At 43.9% G+C, this 19,393-nt stretch overlaps 1 protein-coding gene and 1 long non-coding RNA gene across 2 annotated transcripts in view; both read right to left on the bottom strand.

The window, feature by feature from the left end:
* Positions 1-19,393, bottom strand: part of LOC117525401 (zinc finger protein OZF-like) — a 108,493-nt gene that overhangs the window by 12,630 nt on the left and 76,470 nt on the right. The gene's annotated exons all lie outside the window — the stretch shown is intronic.
* On the bottom strand, positions 1,512-18,615 carry LOC117525407. The gene is made up of 4 exons (XR_004565037.1): positions 18,590-18,615; positions 6,760-6,768; positions 2,238-2,241; positions 1,512-1,644 (listed from the first exon to the last, which is right to left on the bottom strand). It is a non-coding gene; the product is annotated as an uncharacterized LOC117525407 (long non-coding RNA).

The raw sequence follows: 19,393 nt of genomic DNA, 5'->3' as shown, positions 1-19,393 counted from the left end.
GTGTTTTCTCCGGTGATTTTAATGAATGAAATGAGCAGACAGCAGCTGATTAATGCTCTGTTGGCTTATATAAGATATAATGTGAAGATACATTTCATTTCACTTAAAATACACATGCCACTGAGTGTTCTCAACTGTACTCAAAAGTATTGGAACATGGTATTTCACACGTTTTAATTTGTTTATTCCATTTCAAATACTTTTTTTTTCCCTAAAAATTATCTTCCTTAAACTCAAACTGAAAGCAAATCTCTACAACTTAATAAAAAATGAATTAAAAATACAGACAGTTGCCCAGTTCCGGATCACCTTTTATAAAGTCCCGCTATACGGAGCCATAATGCAGCTGAATGTCCTTTAATTGTGTATTGTTGTATTGTGTATTTGGATGTTGTCTAGCTGAAGAAGTCTGGATGGTGTAGCGCTTCTACTTAAAGTGTGAAGCCACATTATGTGTGGTGCAAACATTTGCCAGAAATGGATCACTTTGCCCGGTTCTGGATCACGACACTCTGTGTCACTTTGGGTTCATTCCTGGCATCTGGCTGGAGCCCTTCTAATACAGAATGATACACACTGTGCCCAAGAATGTGTTCTGAACATAAAATGATATACATTATACTTATTAAATGAGAATTTACTTAGTTTCGAAAGGCGCCATTATACGTTTTTTACGAGCAAAAAATTAAGTGTGGAGGTGAGATTTCTCCCGAATTAAAAAGTAAAAGCCCCCACATTCATGTCCATTCGTGATGTTGAGATGAGCCCCAAAGTCCACATGGATCACAAGTACAGACACGAGGCTGCTGCTTCAGTGATCCACAACCGGCACGTTTTCACGTCGGAGATAAACGCACGACTTAACACACTGACATTTTCTACCCAAGTAAGTAAGTATTTTCCCACTCTAGAACCAAAAAACACCGAACGGCTAACTCACCTTTGCTACGTTTAGAGATCGTTACTTCAAACTTGCAGGAATGAGTGAGTCAGAAAAAGCGTGCACACCGCAGACACCGGGATGTTTGGATTCCTCTGCTGATCACCAGGACGGCTGGATCCGTCGAGCTTGTGGTCGTTTGTAGACAAAACATCAGTCTTTCCATTGGTACCAAGTATTATTATTCGTGCTGATGACGAGAAACGTGCGGCGCAAAAAACTACAGCAGTGATCCGGAACTGGGAAAGTGACTGTATCAACTCCAGCTTCCTGATGAAGTGGTGTAGAGGAAGGATTTCTTTAAAAAAAAAGACCTGAAAGTACATTTGAGATGGAAGCCCTAGATTTGATGTTTGGTGAAAGAAACCAATGACATTTTTTCCAATTTTTTGAAATCCAACAGACCTGATGACAACTTCAGGGTGATTTCAGGTCAAACACAAAAGAAAAATAAATAAATGGTGAGTTCAGTTCACAGACATCCAACTTCAAACTGACTTCACGCAGATAGAAATCCAGCTTAAAGTCAACAAACGCTGCTGCCTGTAAGTGAACGTCCGGGGTTAAAGACGGCGTCCAGCAGGTGTCGCTGTCGGTGGTTCTCCTCTTTAGAACGACAAAGTTCCTCCTCGTACTCTGCTATGGTTCTTTCAAACAGCCCAAATATCTCTTCAGCAGCCGCAGTTAGTCGCTGCTTCACCACGCTCTCAGCATTTGGACTTTAGACATTTTCACACGACGACACCAACTTTTTCTACAACAAACTCCGTCACAAAACAACAAAAAAACCAAAGCGTCACAGACACGAACGCTGCTGCTCACAGCTAGCAGGCTAAGCTAAGGGCCGGAAACAGAGGCGCCTTCAAAGTAAGAGAGGAAACAGAGGCACCTTCAAAGTAAGAGAGAGGACAGAGGCGCCTTCAAAGTAAGAGAGGGGAACAGGGCGCCTTCAAAGTAAGAGAGAATAAGTAAGAGAGGGAACAGAGGCGCCTTCAAAGTAAGAGAGGGAACAGTGGTGCCTTCAAAGTAAGAGCGTGCCTGCCATGTCTCGACCTTGTCCTGAGGTCACAGGTGCATCTATACACCTTCACCTGTGATTGTTTGATTTCAACAGTACACTTTGATATTAGAAGTTATCTAACTACAGATTTATTTCCACCATTGTCTCTCTGAGCCTCGGGTTCTCCTGGAACCTCACAGCTGTCTGATGGATTTGGATCTTCTTTTCTGGGTATCCTTGCAGGCTTGAGGTGTCTCCATGGCTTTGGTTCCTCTGTGGGACTGCAGGGACAGTCACATCCCTCAGAAAACCCAATCTCTGTTGTCAAGAAAGATGACTTTAAGCTTGCTTTCAGCTTGTTTTCATCTTGGAATATAACACGTGCCATTGGATTAATACACACGCTGTTGGAATAACTGAACAGTGTTTGGTACTTTCCTGGAGTGACTGAGGTCATACCGGACTTTTCCATGCAGATGGAGAGGCCCACGGGATGAACTCAGTGGTGAAGACGATGGAATATGTCTAAGATGATTTTAAATGACAAAGTATGATCAAATGAAGTATTAATATATTACAAGTAAAATCTGAGAATGATTCTAACATAAAAATGATTAAATGAATAATTAATGTGATAAAAAGTAAAAGTTGATTAGAAGAATGTGTTTTCACTCAAAAACAGACAACACTCTAACAACTGCACCCAACAGTGTAACTCCCACCAGAATCAGAATTTTCAGTTCAGTTTAATTTATTCAATTTATATCACGCCAATTCGTGACAACGTCGCCTCAAGGCACCTCACACAAAACAGCTCAAAGACAATGTAAAATAAAATTAAAACATCTAAAGCACAATTAAAAGTTTGAAAAACACAATAAAGAGTAAATTAAATTAAAATAATATACAAAGATGCTAGCCATAGGACTGGGTAAAAAAGATGTGTCTTCAGTCTTTTCTTATGTCTCCACAGAGACATAAGAAATGTCTCAATGAGGCCAGGAGATCATTCCACAAAACAGGAGCACAGTATGAGAGCGCTCTGTGTCCCACAGACCTTTTCCTCACCCTTGGGACACAGAGCATCCTGCATCCCATGACGCAAAGCCTGGGAGGGTACTTAGGGGTCTACTAAATCAACCAAATAGGCCAGTGCCAGTCCATGAACAATGTTTATAGGCCAATAACAGAACCTTCAAATCCGAACCCTCACAGAGACAGGTAGCCAGTGAAGGGATGCCAAAATGATGGTAATGTGATATGTAAACCTTCTGCCTTCATCTCAAGAGTCTGGCAGCAGAATTTTGAACCAGTTGAAGACCCCTAGTACTGGACTACGGCAACCAGAAAATAAATCATTACAATAATCCAATCTAGCAGCGATAAATGCATGTATCCAAAGTCTCAGCATCAGAATAGTATCCAAACAATACAAGGAATGTGACTTCGGTTTGAGCTGCACTCTCTCTGTACGGCATGTAGAAATACACATAAACACTGAATAATTTCACAGTAATAAATGTGCAAATGAAATGTGCAAGAAAATAAAATGTGCAATAAGAGAAAAAGAAAAGGATGTGTGAGACAAAAAACAGATTGAAGTTAACACATGAGGTACATGATGAGTGAGTTTTTTGGGAAGTTAAGTTGTTCATTCAGAGTGATGGCCTGTGGAAAGAAACTGTTCCTGTGTCTGGTTGTTCTGACGTACAGAGCTCTGTACGTCAACCAGAGGGGAGGAGTTTAAACAGGGTGTGTTAAGGGTGGGAGGGGTCTGCAGAGATGTTACCAGCTGGCTTTCTGGCTAGTTGTGGCTATGCTAATGTTAGCTTAGCAAAAAGCAAACAAACCTGCTGTCTTTCTGTGTAGGCTCTCAGTTGTCCAGGTGGTTTCCATAGTAGAGAAGCTTGAATCTTCGACTGGACTGGGTTGCTGATGCGAGGACGTTTCGATTCAAATCGAAGAAGCTTCCTGAGCTCAAATTCTTGCTCTAGTAGCTGACTTCTGTCTTGACTCTTGTAGAGAAGATAAACAGAAGCTACAAAAGCTGGAGTTTTAAACCTAACCAGACCCCTCCTAAGGAGAGGCAGACTGCTGTGGGCTAGTAACTAAACAATAGCTCTAATTAGTACCCTCTAATGACAGGGTAGCTGTCCCTCCTAATGATGGGACGGACGCCTCTCCTGATGGCTTCCTTGACGACTCTCCTGATGACATGAATGACTCATTACCATGAACAAAAGACTGAAACTGCTTTGACCTGAGTACCCCATTGTAAACAGGGGACAAAGCGGGTCTCAGACCCCCTCCCCAGTTAAGGCTGGGTTTCAACTGTTTCACAGCATTCTCAATTTATATCTCAGTGACATACAGTATTTTATGATGACACAGTCACATGATACACAAGTATATATTAATGTCTTTAAATGAAAATCATAGTCAAATTTCAAGGTCCACATAGATTCTTTATTATTAAACATAACAGTACCTGACTTTCATTGTTGCATGCAAGTGCTATGTTGAAGATTGGCCAGCAGATGTCGCCATGTTTAATTTTATCAAATGCTTCGAAGCACTGAACCACTTCAATACAATTGCTTCATATTGATTCAATGGTTCAAAAAGCTTTGGTTTCTCCAACACGCAGAAATTAGAGCCACCGGCTGCAACCGGCTGCAATACGTAATTGTCATTTTGATTAAATATGGCTCAAAGCGAAACAGAGTAGCTAGTGATAAAGACCAGTGCAACATCCATTACTTGGTCTTGGTTCGGATTTAGGCTGCCCGGCAAGCAGCATCAAACTCCGTGGAGTGTGTGCAGCAACATTTCCGGCTGCGAGAAGTAGCGTCATCAACATTCTGCTTCTATGGTCTTGAACAGCAGCAGGCATCCTTATTGTTGCATTGCTGCCACCTTCAGTCCATTAACATGCATTACCTCGATAATACAACAAAATCAAAAAATCTCTATCGTAGGCCAAATGTATATCATTTATGCTGGTATACGTGTTGTGTGTTGGGGGGGTGTGGCTGGACATTTTGGTGTTCTTTTCTTTTCTTTGCTTTCCAGGTGGTATGAAACTGATTTGTCTGTGGAGAAGGTGCTGACAGAAGAGTCCTTCACCCTCATCAACATTATGTGCAGCACCTGTGGATGGTGCTCACATGCAACCTTAAAGACTTTCAGCTGAAGCAGATAATTGGATGGCGTTCTGCATTTAAGCCATGTGTGATTCAAGCAGAATTGCCGGGAACTCGACCTTGTGATGTTCGTTTGTGAGACGCTGAGGACCGCGCCTGGGTTTGACACATCGTGCCTGTGAAGCAGGAAGGGTGAGGGACACATGCTGTCAGCACACATCAGAGAGAGTCGGTTTGTCGTGTCCACCTGGGGGGTGTTTGGCGGTAACAGTGAGTCCAGAAGCGCCGGGCTTCGATCCTTTTGGGCGCTGGAGAGCGTGCCAGCCTTCACTCCACCAGAATGACGCTGTTTTAGTTTCTACACTTTGTTTAGCACCAGAGGGTGACTCAATAAATTGTTTTTGTTATTGGAACTGCTTTCTGGTTATTTTAGCGCTGGGTTCCGTCAGACGCAGGTCCGCTCCTCAACCCGCGTCGACACATAACAATACGAGGTCTATTAGAAAAGTATCTGACCTTATTATTTTTTTCAAAAACCATATGGATTTGAATCACGTGTGATTACATCAGACATGCTTGAACCCTCGTGGGCATGCGAGAGTTTTTTCACGCCTGTCGGTTACGTCATTCGCCTGTGGGCAGTCTTTGAGTGAGGAGTGGCCCACCCTCTCGTCGTTTTTTCATTGTTTAGGAATGGCTCAGAGACTGCTGCTTTGTTTGATCAAAATTTTTTCAAAACTGTAAGGCACAACTGAGTGGACACCATTCGATAAATTCAGCTGGTTTGCGCGCACGTCTTTCATTAAAAAATGTCCTTAAACAGTGGTCCGCATAAAGTCCTCATGCCAGCCTCTTCTGAATCTTCTCTGTTCTCTCACGACGTCCTGGGTGAATTAAGCCTTAAATTAGGATGTTTTCAGGTCGAAACAAGCCGACGACGGCCCCTGGAAGCGCTGCACGACGTCCCGCTCCGTGGGAAGTCCTTACACCGACAGAAACACCCCATAATCTCTCATCAGCCGTTAAACTTTTCACCGAAAACCAGCTAAATTTCTCGAATAGTGTCCACTTGGATATTCCTCACAGGTCCAGAAAAATTTTTGATAAAGCAACGCGCGCCGTCTCGAGCAGCGTGTGAAACAAAGGAATTCAGCCGAGAGGGCGGGACCACATCTCACTCAAGGCCTGCCCACAGGGAAATGACGTCACTGACACGCGTGAAAAAACTCACGCATGCGCACGAGGGTTCAAGCATGATTGGTGGAATCGCATGTCATTCAAATCCATATAGTTAAAAAACAATAAAAGGGCCAGTTTATTGTCTAATAGACCTCGTATATGTCATGCTCTGGTGTTGTTCCTCCTCCAGTTTAAATGCTAACAAGAAAACACACACATCAGCTTTGATTGTAAAACAATCCATGTGTTTTAGAATACAAACACATCAGTCGGTCTCATCTTTCCCAATAATGATGGAGATCCATAAAATTCATCAAACTATCATCTGACACAGATTCTCAATCCAGTTAATTTCAAACAGTGGTGTCTGAAGACATTCCAGAAAGGTCCAAGAGGGGGCAGGTTTTCTTTGTAGCGACTGACTCCAGTAGGTAATTTCACTGACAAACTCATCTCATCTGCGCAAAGTGATGTTAATCAGTGAAATCAAAGAAAACCAGCACCCTCTTGGCCCTTTCTGGAATGTCTTTGGACGCCACTGTTTTAAAACTTTTAACCAGAGGTGAGGAACGCCGGCTTCAGTCACAAAAAGCCCTCCCACGGTTCTTTCATCCACCCACTAAACCAGCTGATTCTAATGAGTTCGACTCTTCAGGCAGCTAATTAATTGGTGAAATCACCACATGGGATGTTTACTCACTGAAGCCTGGACGTACAAACCACAGTGCTGTGAGAATATCTTTTTTATTTATTTTACATACTTGATTATTTCAGTCAAAAATGGAACATTGCTAAAATACAATCTGTAACGTGAAGCTGTCAAAGTTTAACAAAAAATGACAGTTTCTGGCACCTCCTTCATGCTTTTTGAAATTCGAGTTCTGGTTGTAGCCTTTCTTGTACACACTGCATCTGAACTTTTTTTTCTTCCGTGTGGACTGTCATGTGTCTGGTCAGAGTATATTTTTATTTAAAACACTTATTGTTGGGAAAGTGTAGGAACACGGACCCACAACAGGGGGCGCAAATGAACGGACAATGGAGTAAGTCAAAATAACAAAGCTTTACTGTTGTGAATGTGCACAACGAATACAACCAATTACAGAAATGGACAACAGTCAATACACAAAGGTGTCGTGTGGGCAGGCTCGAAGATAGGAGACGCCTCTCCAAGGTAAGACCGGAACCACACGGCTTCCTCCGCCACAGGACCCCGGGAATACTGGAGCCGCCAAGTCCCGAACTCCCAGGTGGCCACTGCCTCCGCGTGTCGGACCTGGTACTGCTGGCGAGGGAAAAAGAACAGTTAGATGGGGGCGCGTTTGCACCCAGAACTCCGAACGGCAGGAAAGGTACCTCCACCTCTCGTTGGAACAGTAAACCAATAACTAGCTCAGTCAAAACTGTGTACTCAGTAGGCTTTGATATGTTACCCTCTCTGGTAGAAACGATATCTCGGCAATGAGGTGGAGATGCCGTCCTGCTGATATACCCCACTGATGATTGCCGTCAGCTGTCTCAGGTGATGGGTGACAGCTGTCACCGAGGCTGCTCCCGTGAGGCGGCGGCGCCCTCTGGTGCCTGGAGCCCGCACTCCAGGCAGGGCGCCCTCTGGTGGTGGTGGGCCAGCAGTACCTCCTCTTCAGCGGCCCACACAACACTTATGACAAGTTGAACAGCTGTATGGTTTCTCTCCTGTGTGGCATCTCGTGAATCACAGCATCACTGCTCCATCTAAAAAGCTTCTTACAAAATTAACAACTGTATGGTTTTCCTGTGCCATACTCGGCCCCAGCTCATGGTTTAGGTCCTAGCCCTTGCATAATTTCCTCTGATTTTCTGGTTTTGCTTTTCATATGTTTATACTTTATCATATTAGTCTCAGTTTGGTTCTGTTTATTGCCTTGCTTTGTTTACCATTTAGTCACTGGTTTTATTCTTTATCATTTTGTTTTGCATTCATTTATTCTATAGCTGGTTATTGTATTTGTTCACTCATGGTCCTTTAAGTTACTTTAGTCTTAGTTTAGTTCTATTTATCACATTTGTTGTATTATGCTTAGTCACAGGTTTTTGTTATTTTTTTATTTTCAGTGTTGCTCATCAGATTACATTCTATTTGTCTTTTATTGCATTATTCAGTAGTCACCAGTTTTGTTTTCTGTTCATCACTTATTCTCTGTTGAACCAATAGTTTGTTTTTCCATTTTTATTGTATTCACTTTTCTGTACCAGTCAGCAATAGCTCCATTCTAGTTTTAGTTATAATCATTAGTTTTCTTGTTTTCCCCTTTTTGACTTGTCATGTTAGTTCTTAGGTTTGCCCCTTTTGTTTTGCTCACATTTGAGCACATCTTGTTTCTCACAGTTAGTTTTTCTGTCACTCACTTCTCTTGCTTTGCACCGCTTTGTTTTGCCCTTCCACACTCTCTTGCCTTTCTTCCCTCTTCTTTGTTCACTAAACCACACCTCTTTCCAGAACCTTCCACACACCTGCTTCACATCACCTTGATTAGTTTGCTCCTCATTTAAACCCTCACAGTTCCACAGCTCACTACCTGATGGTTGACTTTGTTCACTTTCTTGCCTTTAGTTCATGTCGTTTGCTTCTTAGTGTTTTGACCTTGCTTGTTTGCTCCGACCTCCACCTTGCCGTAATCCTGAATTCAGCTTGTATTTTGACTCTGCCTCTGTTTTTGTCTGCAATACTCCTCAACGCCATTGGTATGACCTCTGGTCATATTATTGACCATGTCCCAGCCTGTACCCTGTCTGATACCTCTGCCTCGTTATCTGAATACCTGTGTATTGATTCTCCTGGCTGGTCACAAGATAAAGTCTTCTATTCATTGCAACCAGCCATGTCTGAGAGTCTGCATTGGTCTCCTACTGCTTCCAGTGTCAATCCATCATGAGTCCTGACATTCTTTGTATGAATTCTCATGTGATGTTTCAGAAGGTTCTTGTCTCCAAACCCTTTACAGCACTGAGAGCAGCTAAATGGTTTCTCTCCAGTATGAATTGTCATGTGTGTCTTCTGATTTGCCTTGCTGGTAAATCTTATCCCACATTCAGAACAGCAGAATGGTTTCTCTTCTGTGTGGACTCTGGCTGGTTTCTTGTTGGTGTGGATTTTCAGGTGTGCATTTAAACAAGTCTTGTCCCCAAATATTGACTCACATTCAGAGCAGCTGAAGGGTTTTAGTCCCGTATGAATTCTTATGTGTCTGTTCAGATTAGTCTTGCGGTTAAACCGATTACCACACTCAGAACCACTGAATGGTTTCTCTCTTTTTTTTATTATTATTATTTCTCTTAGATTTTGGGCCCCAAATCTGGGGTCTACAGTTACATCCTAATCATTACTGGCATTGTATCCGAGGGATTGCTTCAAGATGGTGACCGTTCCCTTAACTGCGGATATCTGCACCTCATGGGAACTTGGATGACCAGGGATTGCCTCGAGGTATTTCTTCAGGTTCTTCTTCATAAGCCCTGTTGCTCCCACCACAACTGGTATGATATCAATTTCTTTTAATGACCATGTTGTTCGTAGGTCATTTTTAAGGTCTTGGTATTTTGTGATTTTCTCCCTTTAAGCTCTATTCAGGCCATAGTCGTTGGGGACTGTCACATCAATGATTTTAGCTGTCTTCTCTTGTTTGTTCCAGATGACAGTATCAGGTTTTATGGCACCTCCTTCAATATGTCTTCCTGCTGGGATCTCTTTGTCGTAGAAGACAGTTACTTTTCTTTTGGATGAGACTGGTGCTGGCTCATGCTCCCAGACGTTTTCCTCTACTTCCATCTTCAGTTCCTTGCATACTTTCCAGTGTAGATATTTACAGATCTTGTTGTGCTGGCTTGTATAATGTCCATCTGCCATGAGGATCTGACATGCTGATATTAAGTGATTTACACTCTCAACAGTTGCATAACAGAATCTGCATTGATCTTTTGTGAAATTCCTGCCATTTGTTAGATGCCCCTGATCTTGTGCTCCAACTATAATTCTTTCTCCATTGAAACAGAGTTCTCCATTTGTTAGCCACTGTATAAACCCTTTTGTGCTGTTTCCATCTGTTCATTCAATGTTTTTGTTCTTTTGCTGTATTGTTCTCTGGCCTGTCTTGCTAGTTTTGTTGCAGGTGTCAGATCATTGTTTTCTCTCTCTTGTAAGAGAGCTGCTCCAAAGTTTTCTGCCAATTTAATAATGGAGGTCTGTTGTGACAAGGTCTTAATATGATGTTGTGTTACCTTTTTTCATGACTTCTTCTTGAGAACTCTTTAAGTACTGCCCAATACTTATTATATGAGGTCTGTTAAAAAAGTATCGTTCCTTTTTATTTTTTTCAAAAACTATATAGATTTGATTCATATGTTTTTACGTCAGCCAAGCTTGAACCTTCGAGCGCATGTGTGAGTTTTTCCACACCTGTCGGTTGCGTCATTCGCCTGTGGGCAGGCTTTGAGTGAGCAGTGGTCCACCCCTCTCGTCGTTGTTTCATTGCGAGGAAATGGCGGAATGATTTGGGCTTTTTTTCCATCAGAATTTTTTCAGAAACTGTTAGAGACAGGCAGCTGGAAACAATTCAAAAAATGTATCTGGCTTTCGGTGAAAATTTTACAGGCTTCACAGAGAATAAGGAGTGTTACTACAGCTTTAAGGACTGTCCACAATGCCGCACGGCACGCCGCGCTCCGAGCCGCCATCGAGAGGCAGAAAACACCACATCATTTCTAAACGGATCGCTGTGTGGAGCTGGGACCGTTGTGTGCAATTTCTCTGGTTATCACAAGAGCTGGACATCAGCCATTTTCTGGCAGATTTCACTTTTAACAAGAGATTTTGTCATGGAAATCCGGCGGAGGCTTCGCGCGTCATGACCGATTCGCTGATGAAGCGAGACAAAGGAACACAAGTTGGGGCATGCCCAGCGCTCCACAATTTCTCTTATACTCACTCGACTGGTAAGCATTGAAAGCCGAGATAGACATGTCCCAACTTGTCCTCTAACACTCCGAAACGGAGGTGTTCCTTTGTCTCGCTTCATCAGCGAATCGGTCGTGACGCGCGAAGCCTCCGCGCAGATTTCCATGACAAAATCTCTTTGGAAAAAAACTTGCGCCGCGTGCCATTGTGGGCCATCCTTAAAGCTGTAGTAACAGTCCTTATTCTCTGTGAAGCCCGTAAAATTTTCACCGAAAGCCAGATAAATTTTTTGAGTGGTTTCCAGCTGCCTGTCTCTAACAGTTTCTGAAAAATTCTGATGGAAAAAAAGCCCAAATCATTCAGCCATTTCCTCGCAATGAAAAAACGACGAGAGGGGTGGAGCAGTGCTCACTCAAAGCCTGCCCACAGGCGAATGACGCAACCGACAGGCATGAAAAAACTCACGCATGCGCACAAAGGTTCAAGCTTGGCTGACGTAAAAACATATGAATCAAATCTATATAGTTTTTGAAAAAAATAAAAAGGTACGATACTTTTCTAACAGACCTTGTAGATGCTCTATAAGCCTGGTTGATTTCTGTAAGACCTAGGCTGCCTTCTCGACGGGGGAGATATATTCTGTCCATGCACTGATTTCTGTATGTAACTTTATGTAGGGTGAGCATCTTCCTGGTTTTAGTATCTAACTTATTAAGCTACTATGCCAAACCCATAGGTCACCACATGCATTGCAAACCGGTTTATGGCTGTGATCTTGTTCGTGTGTTGATTCTGATTTGCAGATCTTCTTTAAGCGGTTTAGGTATTCTTGTGTTACTTTCTCTCATTTTTTTAATGCTCTATTGTAGTATTTTCTTCAATTCCCAAATATTCGTACTTGGAATCCTCAGCCAGATTCTTATGTGCATCTTGTGATTTCCATTACAGTTAAACATTTTACCACATTCAGAGCAGAAAAATTGTTTCTTACTGGTAATATCATGCACATGGGCGGCATTATTTTCCAGAGAGTCTAAGCCAGACTTTGGCTCCCTAGTCTTCTTCCAGTCAGCATGGTTATCAGTCTCAGGTTCAGAAGAGTCTGAGTTCTTTTCCATTTATTTATTTGTAAGTGACTATCTGCATGTGATTTTGTTTCTGGTTCTGATCCTCCACAGTCCTCTCCATCAGATTCTGTTTTCATGTCTTTAGTGGAGCAGCTGACTTTAGGCTCCACCCCTCTTCCCTCCCCAGTCAGTCTGTGATGAAGGTGTGAGGACTGAGGCTTCTCTTCATCATCTTCATTCTTCACAGAGACACGATTCAACGTGAACTTGAGGGTATCCGCTTCTCCCTGTTCGCCCTTGTACCCCCGTCACATATAGCTGGAATCACGCAGAGTGGCATCAATTTCAATTTATTTTTCAATTTATTTTCATTTATATAGCGCCAAATCACAACATCGGACTTATGAATTGGTGCACATCCAAAAAGTATTGGATTTCAGTTCTAAAATGTTCTGACAGCCATCTGTGGAAGTCGACATAGTTGGTCAAAATCGGCCGGCGGCCCCGAGTGTGATGCACATGTTCAAAACTCGATGGGCACCATCGAGTTGGGACACCTATCCAACGACGGTGCATGTATAATCTGATGAGCATCTGACCACAATTTGCATATTCTCACAGCATTTGAAACGATGTGATTGTGGTTGATTGAGCTCTGAGACTGATCAGTCACAGCAAAGTGTCACAATTTCGGCCGGATCTGGGCTTTGATTCGGGTTTTCCCTCTTTCTTTTTTCCCCTTCACATGCCCCAGCCTTGAATTTACTAGTTATTTTATTTTCGTCATGTGTTTATTCTCTGTTCTGTTTTGCTTTGCCTCATTGTTTCTTTTACTCTTCAGCCATTAGTTCACTTCCATTCTAGTTTTCTTCAGCCGGTGTGTGTGTTTGCATTATTGTTCATTAGTTTATCACTTGTTTATTTTGCTTTTCTCATTTGTGTTAACTGTTATGCTGTAATGCCGGGTTTTGCTTTCTGTCATCATGTAGTCTCTGTTTTTCTAATAGTTTGTTTTACCACCTTGTTTTCTTAGTCAATTCCAGTTTAGTTTTGCTTAAGTATTTATTTTCCATTTTAGTCTGTGATCAGTTCTCATGTTCATGACCTGTTCACTGTAGTATTATATTCTGCCCTTGGTTTCCGTTTTAGCTCTGTTCTCTGTTTTTCTCATTGCCATTTTTGTCTCCACTCCACGCCCTTACACCTGTCATCATGCCTTCATCCCTCACTCATATCTGATTGTGTTGGCACTTCACCAGCTCTTGTGTCCTCTTCTCTCTCCGTGACTCTTTCTGCTTTGTGTTTCTACTCACTCACGCTCTTTGCACCTGCTCACGCATCTTTGTGTCTTACTTCACTCTACTTTGTGTTGTCCTTCCTCACTATCTTGCAACATGCTTTATCTTGGTCCACTAATCACGCCTCCTTTCTAGATTGCTCCACACGTGCACCTCGTTAACACCACCTGTCCCTCCATTCAAACTGATTAGTCCAACAGCATTTAAACACTTGCACAGTCCCTTGCCAGTTTGTTGTTGCTTCATGCACACATCCCAGCCTTTGTATTTAGTCCTGATTTCTTGCCTGGCTGTGTACCATGTTTTGCTCTGTCCTCCTCGACCACACCTTTCTGCCTCATCCTTGAAAACTGTTTGCTTGTGCCTTTGAAGCCTGCCAGAATATGACTGCATTTTTGCTTGACCCCTATTGTGCCTCTGCTCCGCTGACTGACCACCTGTGTACTGAACCAGAGCCTGGAATAAAGATCATGATTTCTCACATGCGTAAACCAAGTCTGGGAGTCTGCTTCGCGGTTAAAGCCGCTCCTGGTGCTGGGCAGCGGCCCACCCTGACACAAAGCCTGCCGACATGCTGTGCCACGTTTGTCCACTTCCACTGGACCCTGGCCAGGGAGGGCTGAGGAAATGTTGGTTATGTAATAACATGTATGTGGCACTGTGTGTGCGTCAGAGGCTCGGTGCAGCCCTACAATGCAGCTGAACGGGATGTCACCGCTGTAACACACGTATTATTACACATACACATCCTAAGTCTGTAGCAGGTATGATGTGGAAATGTTTGGCCAGCACATGATGACATGAATAAACATGGAACTCACCTCCGGTACCTCGTGCTCCACAGCGCAGACAGCTGGTCAAGTCCCTTTCACCCGGCTGCGCTGTGTGCTGACAACGTCGAACCTGAGGCACGCAGTCTGACATCGATCTTGAAGAGGCTGGACAGAGAGGTTTCATCTGGACTGGTGAAAGACTTACGGATCCAGCATAGTACACGGTTCACTTCTTAACCGCTGCAGCTGAAATCACTCCGAGGTCAAAGGTCATCTCTGCACCGGTTGTGGCAGCAGTGAACCATGAAACAAATTTCTTATTTCAGAAACTTTATTGAAAATAATAAGTACAATCAAGTATACAAATACAGAACAGAAGAAGGAAAGTCCAGGGGTATCAAACAAACATATTCAAGGAGGTACATATAGTGACAGTTTTTATCACCTTTGGTTGCTTGATTTAGAAATTAGTTTGACATATTGTCCAGTCTCTTTAAGGATAGGCACAAAATGAGGTTTTCTGCTCTTGAATTTACACTTACAAATAAGATTTTTCCCCCTGTAGTAATAAAAGGTTAATCACAAAATACTTATTACATTTTCTAAAAAACTAAATATTACAGTCTCCCATAATAAAGTAAAATCTCTACACACATGGTCAATGATAAATTTACTGAAATCTTGCCCAAATTTCCAGGTGTGTGAGCAGTACCCCCCAAAAAAAGGTGCAGCACTGTTTGAGGGTGACACTTGCAAAAGGAACAGTTTGTGTTTATATCCCTCTTAAATTTCAACATGTAGTCTATCTGGTATTCATGAGGACTCATCCAGACTTTTCTTCCAGCTGATATCACTCGCATATCGATTCCAGTAAAATATAGAAACTCGCATATCGATTCCAGTAAAATATAGAAGCTGGATTACAGATGAGATCTTTTTGAAACAAGGCACGTATATTTCTATTGCTATTTCTCGAAGAATGCTGTGAGAAGCATATTTTTCCAACCGGTGAGTCAGCTGGGTTGGGGAGGGAGATGGGGGGCCGGAGGAGGACCACTATAGAGCATTATGGGTTGCCGCGGATCACTTCCGGCAAAGTGGCCAATCCGAAGGTGAGAATTTGTACCTCTGCGAATGGCCGCCCAATGAAAACAAGCTCAGGCTGCACTGACTGTCTATTGAAATCAGCTGGTTTTGTTTTGTCTCTAACAGTCCACTGACAGCTCTCACTGCCTGGAACGTGAGATTTATACACCAAGCTGACCTGAAATCAACCATTGTACATTAAACTGACTTTATTGACGAGTCTGATCCCTTCGAAAAGTGACCAAATTACATGTATTTGTATTGAGCTAGGTGATGTTTTCATTGGCCAAAAATGGCCACCAGAGGGAGTTCAGTGTAAAGTCCACGGCAGCCATAGCCCCTGATGGGATTGCACAAAACAATAAATCCAACAAAGGAAGAAGAAGAAGAATGATGACGTAGTGCCCCCTAATGGCAGAAGAAAGAGGCTACAGCTGTGTGTGAAAGCTTCAAATAACGTATAATATAATGGCTCAAAATGATTCAGTTTCACCATCACTTCCACAATAAATATCTTAATTCAGCATGTCCTGACATGTTTGTAGCAGTAAATGGTAAATGGACTGCATTTTTCCATCTGCATCAGATACTCAAAGCGCTTTACAATAATGCTTCACATTCACCCTGATTTCAGGGTGCTGCCATACGAGGCGCTCACTACATACAAATCAAAATCAAATCAATTTTATTTATATAGCGCCAAATCACAACAAACAGTTGCCCCAAGGCGCTTTATATTGTAAGGCAAGGCCATACAATAATTATGTAAAACCCCAACGGTCAAAACGACCCCCTGTGAGCAAGCACTTGGCTACAGTGGGAAGGAAAAACTCCCTTTTAACAGGAAGAAACCTCCAGCAGAACCAGGCTCAGGGAGGGGCAGTCTTCTGCTGGGACTGGTTGGGGCTGAGGGAGAGAACCAGGAAAAAGACATGCTGTGGAGGGGAGCAGAGATCGATCACTAATGATTAAATGCAGAGTGGTGCATACAGAGCAAAAAGAGAAAGAAACAGTGCATCATGGGAACCCCCCAGCAGTCTAAGTCTATAGCAGCATAACTAAGGGATGGTTCAGGGTCACCTGATCCATTCTACTCTTACAAACCCTAGGAACTACAAGTAAGCCTGCAGTCTGAGAGCGAAGCGCTCTATTGGGGTGATATGGTACTATGAGGTCTCTAAGATAAGATGGGACCTGATTATTCAAAACCTTATAAGTAAGAAGAAGAATTTTAAATTCTATTCTAGAATTAACAGGAAGCCAATGAAGAGAGGCCAATATGGGTGTTATGTGTCGACGCGGGTTGAGAAGCGGACCTGCGTCTGACGGAACCCAGCGCTAAAACAACCAGAAAGCGGTTCCAATAACAAAACAATTTATTTTCCCCCTTTGGTACATAACAAAGTGTACAAACAGCAACACATTCAGGTCTGATTTTAAGCTTTATGTAAATGAGCAGCTTCTCACAACAGGTGGAGGATCATCAGTCCGCATGCCACGGCAGTGAGAAGCGAGCTGCACAATTCTCATCAAAGTTCAAATATACTGCGTAACAAAATACCAAGTTACTGTTAACAATTATTCAGACAATTAATCACCTCTGATGTGTGCTGACAGCATGTGTCCCTCACCCTTCCTCCTTCACAGGCACGATGTGTCAAACCCAGGCGCGGTCCTCAGCATCTCACAAATGAACATCACAAGGTCAAGTTCCCGGCAATTCTGCTTGAATCACACATGACTTAAATGCAGAACGCCATCTCATTATCTGCTTCAGCTGAAAGTCTTTAAGGTTGCACGTGAGCACCATCCACAGGTGCTGCACATCATGTTGATGAGGGTGAAGGACTCTTCTGCCAGCACCTTCTCCACAGACAATAAATCAGTTTGCATACCACCTGGAGAGCAAAGAAAAGACAAGAACACCAAAATGTCCAGCCACACCCCCCCAACACACAACAGTACCTCCCCTTTAACGGGAAGCCTCCCGGCGAACGAACAGACCAGGTCCGAGAACAGCACCTCCCTCCGGGGTCCTCGTCAGGAAGCAGACAGCGTAACGCTCCCAAGGTCCACCACAGACAGCAGGACAGGGCACCGCAGCTGGAAGGCCGGCTGGCATCAACAAAAACCCCAAAACAGTCCCTAGAACAACCCAACATACAAGAAAAACATAAAACCCACCCAAAACCTCCCCAGGGGACCGTCCCATCCAACCCTGGGAAGAAAAGAAAAACTCCCAAATGCAAAAACCCAACACAGCCCCACAAACACAATACAACATAAATGCATGAAAGAAAAATAACAACCCCCCCAGAACGACTTGCAGAGCCCAACACCCCCCCAGAAGGCCTTCACCGCCGGTTCCAGGAGGAATAGCCAAAGCCGGAATCCCACAGAGGTCCCCAGGTACACATGGAGCAACGGCGCCCCCCAGAGGACCGTACCATCAAACCCCAGGAGGCACCCTCCCCACAACCCAGGAACCCCAGACCCGGCCACACTTGGCTAGTCGGCCCCACAAGCCAATTCCCCCCCAGAGGACCGTCCCATCAACCCTGGAGGTGGAACCTGGAAGGAAACAAAAAAAACAAAAGTCCAACCCCCGGAGGACTACATTAAACAACCCCGGGGGCAAATAAAACAACCGATAAACCTGTTACCTTCCCCAGCACCCCGAAAGACCCCAGATCCCTCCCAGAGCCTTTCGGCGGCTCATTTTGGCGAACGGCACAAAACATCAAGCCGGGGAAGGGAACAGGAAAAACTAACCCGGCCCCAACCCCAAGGCGCAGCGGAAAACCGGAAATACGTCCGGTGCCCCAACTTGACCATACCCCAGCCTATCAGGAGGGGTGGAACTACCGAAATGGCGAACGGCAACAGATCGGCCCACCCCTCTGACTGACGTATGTTCCTGCTGCACCACACCCCGGCAACACCAATGACGAACGGTACAAAGGCTCACCGAGGCTGGAGTGGAACCGGGCCCTAACCAAACCAGAAAAAACGCCCCTAACAACCCCCCCCCCCCCCCAGGTGCAGAGGTCTTCTGAGAACGCTCAGCGTGACCAACCTGCACCACCCCACAACCCACAAGACGAACGGTCTTGGGGCGAGTGAGGTTGGGGTTAGGGAAGTAGGGAAATAAAAAAACAACAAAACAAAACGACCCCAGACCCAAACAGAAAATACCTAAATACAAATAATAAAAACCAACGATTAACTGAGTCCAGGACGTGCTTCGAACCGCCTGTTGTTCACTCCACCAGATACGCCCCTGAATCCCCAAACAATTTATAACCCCTTTCAGAAAAAAAAAAAACATTAGCCCAAACAAATTTTTTTTTTTTTTTTGTGTATTATTTCGCCTGTCCCAGAACACCTGGAGAGACGTCACCACTATTTTTCTTGACGCTTCTATGACGGGGCAATATAGCGGCTTCAGCTCGTCCGAGCTGCATGGGCTCATCTGCAAGAGGAGCCAGAGGTCCTGTCGGAGGAGTCTCAGTGGGGCGAAGAAGAGGCAGCCCAGATCTGTGTCGGGGAATGCCCCGAGACAAAAAAACCCGTTCTGATGGCCGCCCTCTCTCGCGTCCACGCTCCTTCATCCGATCATGTAGACGAATCACCAACGATATTAGCTCATCTAAATCATTTGGCTCGTCACGGACTACTAGCTCGTCTTTTAATGGATCATTTAAACCAACCACAAACACTCCGCTTAATGCTGCGGCATTCCAACCGGACTGAGCAGGAAAAATTCGGAAATCCACAGAATAATCCGCCGCACTCTGCCTCCCCTACCTGAGATTCAGCAACCGCTGGGCGACGGTATGAGCAAAAACCAGAGAACATTGCATCAAAAACGGAGCATAAGCTTCAACGTTTCCCGCATAAGGCTCTGGACGACAAATAATCAATTCGGAAGCCGAATCTCTGGGTGACGGAGTTATCTGCACCGGTATCGATGG

The sequence above is a fragment of the Thalassophryne amazonica genome, chromosome 14, assembly GCF_902500255.1.
Source record: "Thalassophryne amazonica chromosome 14, fThaAma1.1, whole genome shotgun sequence".
NCBI classification, from domain to species: Eukaryota; Metazoa; Chordata; class Actinopteri; order Batrachoidiformes; family Batrachoididae; genus Thalassophryne; species Thalassophryne amazonica.
The sequence above is the reverse complement of the archived record's forward strand: the minus strand, read 5'-3'. Positions and strand labels throughout refer to the sequence as shown.